This window comes from Trachypithecus francoisi, unplaced genomic scaffold (assembly GCF_009764315.1).
Source record: "Trachypithecus francoisi isolate TF-2019V2 unplaced genomic scaffold, Tfra_2.0 Lachesis_group13, whole genome shotgun sequence".
NCBI classification, from domain to species: Eukaryota; Metazoa; Chordata; class Mammalia; order Primates; family Cercopithecidae; genus Trachypithecus; species Trachypithecus francoisi.
In genome coordinates, this window is record NW_022681458.1 from 49,998,234 (window position 1) to 50,011,053 (window position 12,820).

The 12,820-nt window shown below is 37.1% G+C and overlaps 1 long non-coding RNA gene across 4 annotated transcripts in view; it reads left to right on the plus strand.

Annotated features, from left to right (window-relative positions):
- LOC117094708 overlaps positions 1-12,820 on the plus strand; it is a 49,113-nt gene that overhangs the window by 10,678 nt on the left and 25,615 nt on the right. For all 4 annotated transcript variants that reach the window (XR_004441651.1, XR_004441650.1, XR_004441653.1 and 1 more), the window contains exons 3-4: positions 3,389-3,591; positions 3,819-3,970. This is a non-coding gene — a long non-coding RNA (uncharacterized LOC117094708). The remainder of the gene's footprint in view (positions 1-3,388; positions 3,592-3,818; positions 3,971-12,820) is intronic.

The window sequence follows — 12,820 nt, forward strand, 5'->3', positions numbered from 1 at the left end:
CATGATAACATTCTATCTTCCAGCCTTCCTGTCATGCCCACAACTTCCTTTAAAACAAAGTGCAGTTCATAGGGTACCTTGCTTCATACTATATAATTCTGCCTCCTTGCTTCAAGAAATCAGACTAGAGATAAATACTTCTATTAGTTAGGATTAGGACTAACTTCAAGTGAGAGAAAACACCAATTGGCTGGGCGTAAATAAAACAGAAGTTTATTTCTGGCTCTTGTTAAAGTACAGCGGTAGATTCTAGAGGTTTGGTATTGGCCTCCACATTATCAAGCCTATTCTATCTTGTAGCTCCATTGACTGTACTTTCCATTTCCAAGGTTGCCTCATTATTCAAAACAGCTGCCAAGGCTCCAAGCATCATACATCCCATTTCACTTAATAGAAGGGAAAAAGGCAAGGGAAAATAGAGCCCACTCTAATTTGGGAGGTTTCCTAAAAGTTGCACACCCAACTTCCTCTTATATCCTATTGGCTTGCATTTACTCATATAGACACACCTGTCATCAAGGGGAATCAGGAAGGTGGCTTTCTGGTGGCTGTGTCCCCAGCCAAAAATCAGTGGTTCTATTACTATGGAAAAAAGAGTAGATAAGAATGAAGATATGAAGGAAGTGAGGGAAAAAACCACGTAGATATCTGTGGAAAAAAAGCACAGGCAGAGGGAAATGCAAACACAAAGTTTCAAAGCAGGAGCATTCTTGGAAAGTTTGAGGAACAACAAGGAATCCAGCATAATTAGAATGAGAGGAGGGGTATCAGATGAGAATGAAGAGATAGCCAGGGGTCAAGCATAGTAAAGACCAGGTAATGTGCTGTGAATAAGATATTCTAAGAATCCCAAAGCAAAGCTGTGTAGGGGTCCTCAAGACCACCTACCAGGTTCAATGATTTGCTAGGAGGACTCATAGGACTCAACATATAGTCCTACTTATAGCCATGACAGTGACAGGATACAGAGCAAATTCAGCGAAGGGAAACGCATATAAGGCAAAGTCTGAGGAAACCAGTTGCAAGCAAGCCTCCAAGAGTCTTCTCCTAGTGGAGTCACACAAGAGGCACTTTATTCCTCTACAACAAGTTGTGGCAACAGGTATGAAATACTGCCTACCAGGGAAGCTCAAGGTTTTGATTGTGGGCTTGTCACAGAGGCACCCTTTTCCTGGCATATACCAAAGCCCTGACTGCCAGAAGGAAAGCAGGTGGTTAGCATAATAAACTATGCTGGTTATACTAACAATTTAGACAGAGTGGGCCACTTTTATCATTTAGGGACTGGCCAGAACCCTACTGGAACCTAAATTTCCAGATACCCATCAGTAGCCAACCTTGCAAGGAGATTTCTAGGAATAGCAGTCTTGGGCCTATTGCTAATTCTTTCCTGAACAAAAGTACACAGGGAGGGATGCACAGAGCAAAGTGGAGTAGGAACCAGGAAACCAAGCAGAGACTAAGCAGGCTCATAAGTTAGTAGAAGCAATGAGTAAATAGAAACCATGAACCAGATAAACTGAGACTTAGAGAGTACAATAGTAACAGAAGTAGGAAGAAGCAAAGAGAGAAGTCCATGGGATGACAACCTCTATTACTGCTCTTAGGATATCAGAGTTGCCATTAATATGTGATTCTGAGACCAATGAACAATGCTCCAGCTTCACATAAGGCCTGATTATTCCATTAAAATTTTTCCTATACTTGCTTCCTAATGTATTCATATCCTTATAATGAATTGAAATCACCAAAAGTTAGAGGCATATTTGTGCTCCTTGAAACCTAAAAACACTTCACTAATACATCTAGGGTTTTGGCCATTGAAAACTAGACATTATAGAGAAAAACTAGAATGGTAGCCAAAGGATCACTGGCCAACCAGATAAAGGACCAAGATTTATACTGTGGCATAAAACCTCCACCCACTCCCCACCATAAAGCCCCTGCTCCAGCTACATCAAACTACTCACAAGCACATTCAAAGTACATTTATATACTTCTTTGATTTTGATCATGTAGTTTACCCTGTTTAGAATTCTTGGTCTTATCATCCTCAAAAACCCTGAAGAGCTTCTTTACCCAGCTCAAGAGTCATTTGCATTCTCTATGAAGCCTCTCTGACCATTTCTTCCCCATACACTCTTGTCTAGCCCCTTCAGAATGAATCTTTATTTCTGTTCTACTCTCTCAGCTCTTGGTACATATTTCTATAGTAGCACATATAAAACATATTATAATTGATAATTTATGTGTCTGTCTCTGAATAAATTATGGTTCCTAGCACTTAGCATAGTTCTTCACAAGTGGTAATTCTTTACTAAATATGTATCAAGGAAATGAACGGATGAACGAACCAAGAAACAAATGCAATGAATCACGTGTTGAAGAGTTATGACACCAGGAATCAAGGACAAGGCTCCATGACCAAGACACCCAATTTTCAATTCTCATGCTTGAAACAATAATATCTCTCATCTGTTGGGTTACTTTTTATTTCTCCAAATTATGTTGCTTTTGTACTACCCTAGTTCTTTGAAGATACTATTACTTTACTCATGTTAAATAGCTGTGTTAGCATTGATTATAACAATTTCTCTAGTGAACAAGCAAATTATTTTCTTAAAAATTATGGCAGAACTTAAATATCCTTCAACTAAAGAAGTCTGATGCTAAATATACTTAACTCTAGAGTGTCTAAGTGTGTTTATACAAGTAAGTAAACACACACAATTATTCTGCTGTGAAAGTACTTTCTACCTCTAGTGGCTTATATGTGTATGCATATTTTTAAGTTAAACTTTTCAAAGGGGAAAAATTTCAAGTAATATTGATTTCACAACCCACTACTATGACACTAAAAGTGAATTCCCCAAGCAATTTTATAATAAAACCAATTCTAAAAGCTTAGACATGGTCATAGCAAACATCAAATAAAATCTAAATTTGTTACTATTTCCATGTGATTTCTTTTGAGTAGTGACCCTTTAAAATCTGATAGTATATAGGTTTCCTTTATCTCCCTGAGAGTTATCGAGGCCTTTGGTTAAATGCTTTCATCACATGTTTTGGTTGTGGTGGCTATTGTTTTCAACATGCAAGAGGTTGCAAGAACTGAACTACACAAAATGGATTCCCCAAAACTGAAAAGAGATTTTTAAAAATAGCACTGTCTGAAATTAAAGCTCATTTGAATTAATTTTGAATTTCCTAGGTCAGCCATCTGAGAGAGGGCTTGCAAATGTGTATTGATAAAGTTGAAGTGTTGCCCAGTTCTCACATGTGTGTAGAGAGGAGAATGTTGTTAAAGAGTTAGAGAAGGAAACCAATATTTTTTGAACATTTTCTTTGTGCCAGGCTCTTAACATATGCTCTCATTTAATCATCACAGCACCCTTCTATCATAGAGGTCATCATCCACATTCCACAGATGAGAAAAGGAAGTTTGGGGAAGGAGGCTCCAGGCTGCACACCTATTGCTGAGGAGAGCTGAAATTCCAACCATGTTTCTCCAGCTCCAGAGTCTGTGCCTCTACCACTTGATATAAAAGACCATGTGATCACATCACAAGCTACAAATAACTCTAACTAAATGTAAGCTTTCCTGGAATTCATCCCTAAAATGGAGTGATCTGCTTGGAGATTAAAATTAAAACAAACAAAAATAATAATAATTAAACAGGGATCAGCAAATTATAGCCCCAAACTTACTTGCCAAATAACCAAAGGCGGCTTCCAGTCTACAAGGGCAGAGTTGAGTAGTTGTGACAGAAACCAAATGATCCACAGAATTCAAAATTTTACTTTTTGACCCTTTGCAGAAAAAGCATGCTGATCTGAACTCTGGAAGAGAACCTTTGTCAGTCAATATCTAGCGTTGTCCCAGGAAGAGAGATTCAATGTGTAGCAGACACTGGAAAGCCTACCTTATATAAGTGCAAGGGGATCTGCTGACCCTGCCCCATTTATTCAAGTGAGTAAATTCCCCTCGCCATAACCTATTATCCATCAAGAAATCTCATCACAAATACCATTTTCTAAATACCATAATAACTGAGAACAACTATGAAGAAAAACAGGTAACAGATAATAGTTGCTGTGAAAATATGGCCAAATTGTAAATTAACTATTTAATATGCTGGATTTAAAATCACCACACAATGAATTTATAATTGGTATGAAACTCTTAAGTAGATCTGATCATATCTAAAAAAATTAGTTTCTGAACTTTGCCAGAATCAAAGATTAGGATTCTTATTGACCCAAAAAGACAGATAAATGAAGAATATCCAAGTTAAGAAAGTTAAACAGGCTGGGCGCGGTGGCTCAAGCCTGTAATCCCAGCACTTTGGGAGGCCGAGACGGGTGGATCACGAGGTCAGGAGATCGAGACCATCCTGGCTAACACGGTGAAACCCCGTCTCTACTAAAAATACAAAAAGAAAAAAAAAAAAAAAAAAACTAGCCGGGCGAGATGGCAGGCGCCTGTAGTCCCAGCTACTTGGGAGGCTGAGGCAGGAGAATGGCGTAAACCTGGGAGGCGGAGCTTGCAGTGAGCTGAGATCTGGCCACTGCACTCCAGTCGGGCGACAGAGCAAGACTCCGCCTCAAAAAAAATAAAAAAATAAAAAAATAAAATAAAAAAAAATAAAAAAAAATAAAAAAAAAAAAAAGAAAGTTAAACAGCCTCTCAATCTACATCATTTTATCTGTATGTTTCGTGCATTAAATTTGTTCAAAGAATAAATAAAATTAATTGATGAAAAAAGTTTATATGCTTTTCAGCAATTATATTCACACTGTGTTTCTTATTTGTTTTTATACCATGATAGAATAATAGGATGGAAAACATGAGACTGCACTAAAATTTTGAATAATTCACAAAAAATTTTGGAATAGAATATAGATAGTTTAAGTTAATTAGATTGGCCCTATGAACCAATAATCCAATTTTCAAAGTAACATGGAAGAAGTAATTTTGGGTGACTAGCAAAAAAATTAAAGAAAAAGCTGGAAATAGTTTAATTATAAAGAGGGAAAAAATTTTTAAACTGAATAATCTTTAAAAAGTAAATAATTTCTTAATTTGAAAATATAGAGAAATTGGTGACAGTGTACACTTCTGGTTTTAGTCTCTTTTTATATAAATGTTTATTTAGGACAGCTTTAAATTTACAGGAAAAAAATGCAAAGAACATACAGAGTTCTTAATATACTCCTCATTCAGTTGCCCCCCCCATTAGTATCCTACATTAGTATGAAACATTTGTTATAACGAATGAACCAATATATTATTAACTAAAGGATTCCCTCAGTTTTTGTTTAATGTCCTTTCTAGATTGGTTTAGTTTACCCATCCCTGAACCAAGTAGACATTGGCATGGAAAATGGAATTGCTGTGATTGATTTAATCAGGCCGACCATTGGCAGCCCAACTATATGCCAGCTAACCTTAAGGGTGAAGTTGAATGGATGTTGACAGGTCAATTACTATATTCACTACAATGATTTTCTGATGAGGGATCTACTAAGATATACTAGGGGGAAAAGAATCCTAATTAATCAATCAGCTTTTCCTTATTATTCTCCAATAGGACACTCACTAATATAACTAATTATGAATAGCCAGAGATGTTCATGACACAATAATTGTTTGACATTTCTAGAGGGTATTTCTAGAAACTTTAAAAATTTCCAACATTCAGAAAAACAGAAAAAATTTATATGATTTCTTGGTTTTCTTTCCATTCTATAGATAGACATGTTGCTTCCTATGCACTAATTTAAACCCTGTAGATTACTGTCTTTTCTTTAAAAAAAAAAATCTATTTTTTAGAGAATAAAATGCATTCACAAGATTAAAAATTCAGAAGACTCAAGTATATATAGTGAGATTTCCCTCTACTACCTGTGTTCCCTAGTGATTTCCATTCCTCCCTACCACCAGAGTTACCATTTTCTTGTGCATTATTCCAGAGATAATTTGTGCAAATGTGTATTTATGCATATATTCTTTCCTCCACTTCTTTTTACAATGCTCTCTTCACCTTGCTTTTTGTCTTTATATCTTATTGCTCTTTCCATAGTGATATTGAGAGAGCTTGCTTATTCTGTTTTATGTCTTCATATTATTCCATTGATGAATTTACTGTGATTTATTCAATTAATCTCTCATTAATTCCCAGTTGAGTTATTTCCAATTTTTTGATATTACAAACTCTAAAAAGTGCTGCAATGTAGAAGCTGAGATATATATCATTTTACCCACATTCCCAGGAGGATATCTACAGAACAAACTATTGCCTTTCCATCTTTCACCAAAATTTTATTTTCACTCCAAGAACAAGTTTTGCACTGGGTGAGAATACTCACAAAATAACTTTCACTAATCTTTGTTTAATATAAAAGACTCATTCAAGTCACAGACCAAAACCAACTTCATATTATATATTTCACACACTAATTTACACTAAAACTCTATTGTCTCACTAACAACAATCACTTTCTTAGAGCTTTACTTGGAGTACCAGAACTAGCAATTGGAGGACACATAACAAAATAATACCATTGACTGAATGTGAAACAAGTTGATAACAATATCAGGAAGATGAGACGTGCCAGGAAGTTGCCTGGCCTTGCTTGGTCGCATGGTAACTTACTCACTGGTCTTGGGATACTTTCAATTCAACTTGACATCTCAGCAAAGTTTCTAAGTTTGTGACCCTCTCCAGAGAAACTTCTATACATCCAAAGTTCTGTAAAAATTTTCTGTCAGAGTTCTTAAAATTATAATACTCAGGATATTTCAGCTGGCTCCCTTAGCAAAGGTCAGGAAAGCTAAATGCATTCTTTTCTAGTTACCAGTCCAGGACAGAAGCCAGTGTGCTCTGAACAAGATCTGAATGTGGATTATACCATCACCTGGGACTTATCAATGAATGCTCCGTTCAGTCAGTACCCTCAGGAGCTCAGTAGTGGGAGCCATAATGATAACATTATAATTAAAATACTCACATTTATCGAGCATTCACTATGTGCTCTGCTACCAGCTTTAAAAGCATTTTTTTCATGATTCTTTTTCACGATTCTAGACTTGATTCATTTGCAGATTTAATCTAGAAAGCTTTTTCATGACTCTAAATTTCAGTCATTTGCAGATGTAGTACAAGGGTCTACAGGAAGCTCATCCCTTCCTCTTCCACTCTGTAACCCAAAGTTAACCTTGATGTCAGACTCTCTCATTTGTCCTGAGAGTGACTAAAATGAAAATATCCCTTCAAGAGGGAACACAGTAAACAGAACCAGTCTTTTACACATCATTTTGACAAATTTTATCATATTCTTTCCAGGATAAAATCTTCATGAGGAGAGGACAGAAAGAGCTCTGTTGATATGTTAGAAGGTGGGGACAGAGTACTGCTAAAAAGGGGGCACTTAAAGGCAGGTTGATACACAGTAAAAGTTTAGTTGGCCTCAGAGTAGTATCTGAAATGTAATCACCATTATTACCCATCTTCCAGTTATACATCTCTGTTATGAGCGTGTGGGAAAACAAAGGCCAGAATGGTTTTGTTTGATTCTCCAAAGTATTGATAATAATAAACTTTAAGTAATGATTCATTAAGTAGTGGCATGCTCAAGGATCAGAAACTTCTAATCAAAGCATTAGATAGCCTTCAGAAATTGTTTTTAGGTATTTATGAAGGGTGTTAGAAATTACCCCTTTTAAAATATAACCAACTCAAAGACCAGTTTTGTAGACATTTGCTTTTCAAAATTATTTTTTGGAGATTTTGATCCTGGGTCTTTAAGCATTAGATCTGAGTTATTACTTATCAAGACCTGAAACCACTCAGACTGAAGAAGATCTCTGCCCAGTTGCTGCAAGTGGTTGGCAAGTGGCATGGAATGCCTGAAGAAGTGGGTCACACAGTTAATTACACACAATTTAGCCAAGAGGTAGGCAAAAGGCAATCTCACTCTGTCTCTTATCTGTGTCCAGTTTGAAACTTTATCATTGGCAGCAATTTGGTTTTTGTACCTTCTTACCTTCCAAGGGGCATTAGGCTGGGCTATATCATTTATGGCCTCTCCTAGATGACTGAGTATACCTTGCTGAGTGAATGTCCAGGGCTGAGGGAGAAAAAAAAGGCTGTGTGGTGTCCCACTATAGTCCCTGAATATAGGCTCTAACCAGAAGCACACAACTGGGCTGTGATTACTATGGCCTCACCTTTATTTCCAGAGAATTACCCAGCAACATTACTGGAAATGAGCTGTCTTGTCCAGTCAGCTCCCTTTCTCTCAGCAGAAAGGTTAGAGCCCCATGAATTTCACAATCTTGCAGCTTCTTGGGAAATGCATTATGAATTTCCAAATCTCTTATTCAGCCTTGATAAAATTCCCAAATGATTGCAAAAGTGAAAATAAAACCCAAAGCCATTTTGAACCTTAGTATTTACAAATAAGACAGGGAATAAAAATTACATGCAAGTAAACTGGACATCATAATCATATCGACTTTTTGGCACTTAGTAGAATTCAGTTTCTGTGTGGAAGGAATAAATATTGATAGTAATACAAGTTTAATCTTGTCCTCTATCTCAGTAATTTGTGGGGTGTTAGGACTGATAGGAATTTAAATAACATCTACTCCATACCGTCACATCACAGATTTGAGACCAGAGAGACTGTCAACACACTTATGGGCACTTAGCTTACATGGTAGAAAGAACACTCAGCTTACAATGAGAAAACTTGAACTTGAGTCCAAACCCTGACACTTTCTGGTTGTGACTTTCAGACAAGCCAGCAGGCCTCAATTTCTATATTGGCAAATTGGGGTAATTTATGCACCAGGAAGGCTTACTGTGAATGTTGCTTTGTTGAGGGAAGAACAGTGAAGTGCCACCAAAAACTTGGAAATACATTGACTCTTAAAAGTAGTAAAATTCACATAATAGATGAGAAAGCCACCTTCAGAAATTAATAATAAAATTGTCAATTTATGATGGAAGTGTTGTTTTTAAAACAAGCCTTTTTCCTGATCAAATATTACTAAATTTTCATCTTTTAAAAATCTAGACAATAAAAAACAAAGTGAGGATTGGCTTACTTATAACGTACTGAGTAGATCTCCAAATGTATTCTGGAGGAATTGACCATCTACATACAGATAGGAACCTATCATATCTGCTTTTGACACTCAGCAAGATATTGGTATAATCTTTCAACATATTTGAAAGCACACAGAAATCTAAGGAAAGTGAATTGGGTGAAACATTTTGGGAAGCTGATTTGATCTGAAATGTGATGTTAATTTGATAACCTGAGTAACAAAATAAGACAGATTGGCAAGGACTAAAACAAAAAGGAAGCCCCAAAAGGCCAAAATGTAGAGCAGAAATGGTCCAAGGCTTTACCGGCTTTATTTATTTTTTATTTTTTTTTATTTTTTGAGGCGGAGTCTCACTCTGTCCCCAAGCTGGAGTGCAGTGGTGCGATCTCGGCTCACTGCAAGCTCCGCCTCCCGGGTTCACGCCATTCTCCTGCCTCAGCCTCCCGAGTAGCTGGGACTACAGGCGCCCGCCACCGCGCCACGCTAATGTTGTTGTATTTTTAATAGAGACTTGTATTTTTGTATTTTGTATTTTGTATTTTTAATAGGAGTTTCACTGTGTTAGCCAGGATGGTCTTGATCTCCTGACCTCGTGATCCGCCCACCTCGGCCTCCCAAAGTGCTAGGATTACAGGCGTGAGCCACTGCGCCCGGCCTACAGGCTTTATTTTATTTAATCCTCTCAATCACCCTACACAATAGGTAATATTATTATTCCCATTTTTCATAGGAGGAAACTGATGCTTAAAGAAGTTAATTATACAATATCATAAAACTAGTAAGTGTTAGGAATTGTATCTGTACACCAGCTGTACACTTCTGGAGCCTGATTTTTTAAAATTATATTTTATTTTTGCTAAAGTTATGCATACATATAATGTAAAGAATCAAATAGTTCCATAAGGTTTGTTTTGAAAACAACCATCCCTAGCTCCTGCCTTCCATTTTTCACCCCCTAGAGGCAACTACTTTGACTCCCCACCCCACCCAGATAATTCTTAAGGTGTTTTCCTCAATTTTGCTAGATAATATGCTTGAATTGTTACTTTGTGGATTTCCCATTGTAGACATTCTCTATTGTTATCTCACTCTAGAAAGTGAGGATTTAGCAGTGTTTCTCCCTCATTCCCCACTCCCACCATGAGCACTTACCTCTCTGCCCATTCTCTCAATATATTCATACTACAGTTTTTATTATATCTAATAGTGTTGTTCGCATTATTATGAAAAGGCAAATGCTATTCATAGCTAATACCTGTAGATTACAGTCATCTTTTCTTTCCTACACAACCTCCTTTTTTCTTTCCTACAATCTACTTTTTTTTTTTTTGACAGAGTCTCACTCTGTTGCCCAGGCTGGAGTGCAGTGGTACGATCTTGGCTCACTGCAACCTCCACTTCCCAGTTTTAAGTGATTCTCCTGCCTCAGCCTCCTGAGTAGCTGGGATTACAGGCACCCGCCACCACGCCCAGCTAATTTTTTGTATTTTTAGTAGAGATGGGGTTTCACTATGTTGGCAAGGCTGTTCCACCAGCTCCAGCCTCCCAAAGTGCTGGGATTACAGGCATGAGCCAGCACGCCCAGCCAGGGGGATCTATTTTTGTCTTACTTTTTGGAAGTATTGTCTTAGTCATCTTATTGCTTTTCATTTAGTTTTCTTTGTAGTTATTACTAATTCAAACTCTACCTCAATTGTAGAAATCTCCTTTCAATATATTCAAATGCATTAGGACTCTAACAATTTCATCTTCTCAAGGAAATCTGACTTGCTTCCATCTGGATAAGATGCTCTTCAGCATTAAAAATCAAATATTTCTACAAGATTTGCTTGGAAAACAACCATCCCTAGCTCCCATCTTCCATTTTTCATGCCCTAGAGGCAACTACTTGCTCCCCCACACCACCCAGCTGATGGAGGCTGCCTTTCTCATACTCCTGGGGACTCTCCTGGTCATTTCTAGTCTTGGATCTTGTTTCCTGATTCCTATGTCTTCCTCTTTCTCAGCTTGTTTCCTAGTGAAGAACATAATTAAGTAGCTTCTTGAAAAATAATGCAAAGGAAGTAAATGTTTTGAGGCTTTGTGCTATGATTTCACTATGTCCCTCAAACTCACGTGTTGGAAACCTAATCTTCAAATTTATATGCTGATGGCATTTGGAGGTGGGGCCTTTGGGTGGTAATTAGGGTTAGATAAGGTCATCAGGATGGAGCCCCCATGATGGGAGTGGTGGCTTTATAAAAAAGAGGAAGAGAGACCTGAGCTGACGTGATGTCCTTGTCGTGCTGTGATGCAACAAGAAGGCCCTCACCAGATACCAGTGCTGTGCTTTTGTATTTCCTAGCCTCCAGAATCATGAGCTAAATAAAACTTTATTTTTTATAAATTACTCAGTCTGTAATATTTACTCATAAGAATAGAAAATGGACTAAGACACCTTATAAATTTGAAAATATCTTCAGTCTACACAATACTCTTTCAAGGCATAAAAGTCTCTTTTCCTGTGAAAATTGAAAACACTGCTCTTTTAGATTTAGGTGTTGCTATTGATAAGACAGATGACACTCTGGTTCTTCATTTTTTATATTAAACCTGTTTTGTTCTAGAAGTTTGTAGTCTCATCTTTTTGTCCCTCTTGTGCTGAATGTTTAAATCCTTCAATACAAATTTACAGAGTGACTACTACGTGCCAGGCACTATTCTAGGTATTGAGGATATATCAATGACAGTTTTATAATGATACTCTCAGGTGAACATGAATTTCTCCCCATCATTCTGGTAGTTGGTGGGCCCTTCAACCTGAAAACTGAGATTGTAAGATTTCAATGTTACACATTTTTGATAATTTCCTACCCTCTGTTCTCTTCTTTTAGTAATACTATTATTACATGTTGGATCACCAGGACTGATCCTCTAATTTTAACATATCCTTTCTCCTCAATTATGCTTATTAGTCTTTCTGTTCTACTTCCTAGGAGATTTCTTTATCTTTTATCTCTTACATTAAATTTCTTATTTTTAATGTCATCTTTTTAACATCTAGGTTTCTTTTGAGCTTACTGAATATTCCTTTTTATAGATAATCCTGTTATTTTATATATTTTCTTATTTTATTGTTCTGTTAGCAGAGCTTGTTTCCTTCAAGTTGTTTTCTTCTGTTTGTTTGGTTTGGTTTGGTCTCTATCTTTCATTAATAGGCTTTCCTCAAATACCTAGTGATTCCTAGCTGTCTAGTTTTATTTTAAGAATGAAGCATTGAAAAAAGGATGTTTTGTATGCATGAGGGGACTCTCCATTGGTTTTGCTACAGGATGATGTGACATAGGCCAACATACTGGGCCAATGTCAGTATCTTTTCTTTCAGGCTGATAAGATTGCCCAGATAATATTTCCAGCCTTCTGCTAAGAAAACATAAGCCTGGCTAACAGTGTTCTGGGAGCTAAGTGAAGGAAGAAGATTGAGGAAGTCTCAGTACACAATTTATGTACTTAATCCCCAGCCTGCAATATTGTAGCCTACATCCTTTCCTGGTAACCCCAATCCAGAGTCCTTGTATTTGTTCTTGGCACCAAAATAAGAGGCAGCCTCCCACCTGATAAGAATAGGAATGGGTCTTTTTAGCAGCATGATTTATAATCCTTTGGATATACACCCAGTAATGGGATGGCTGGGTCAGATGGTATTTCTACTTCTAGATCCTTGAG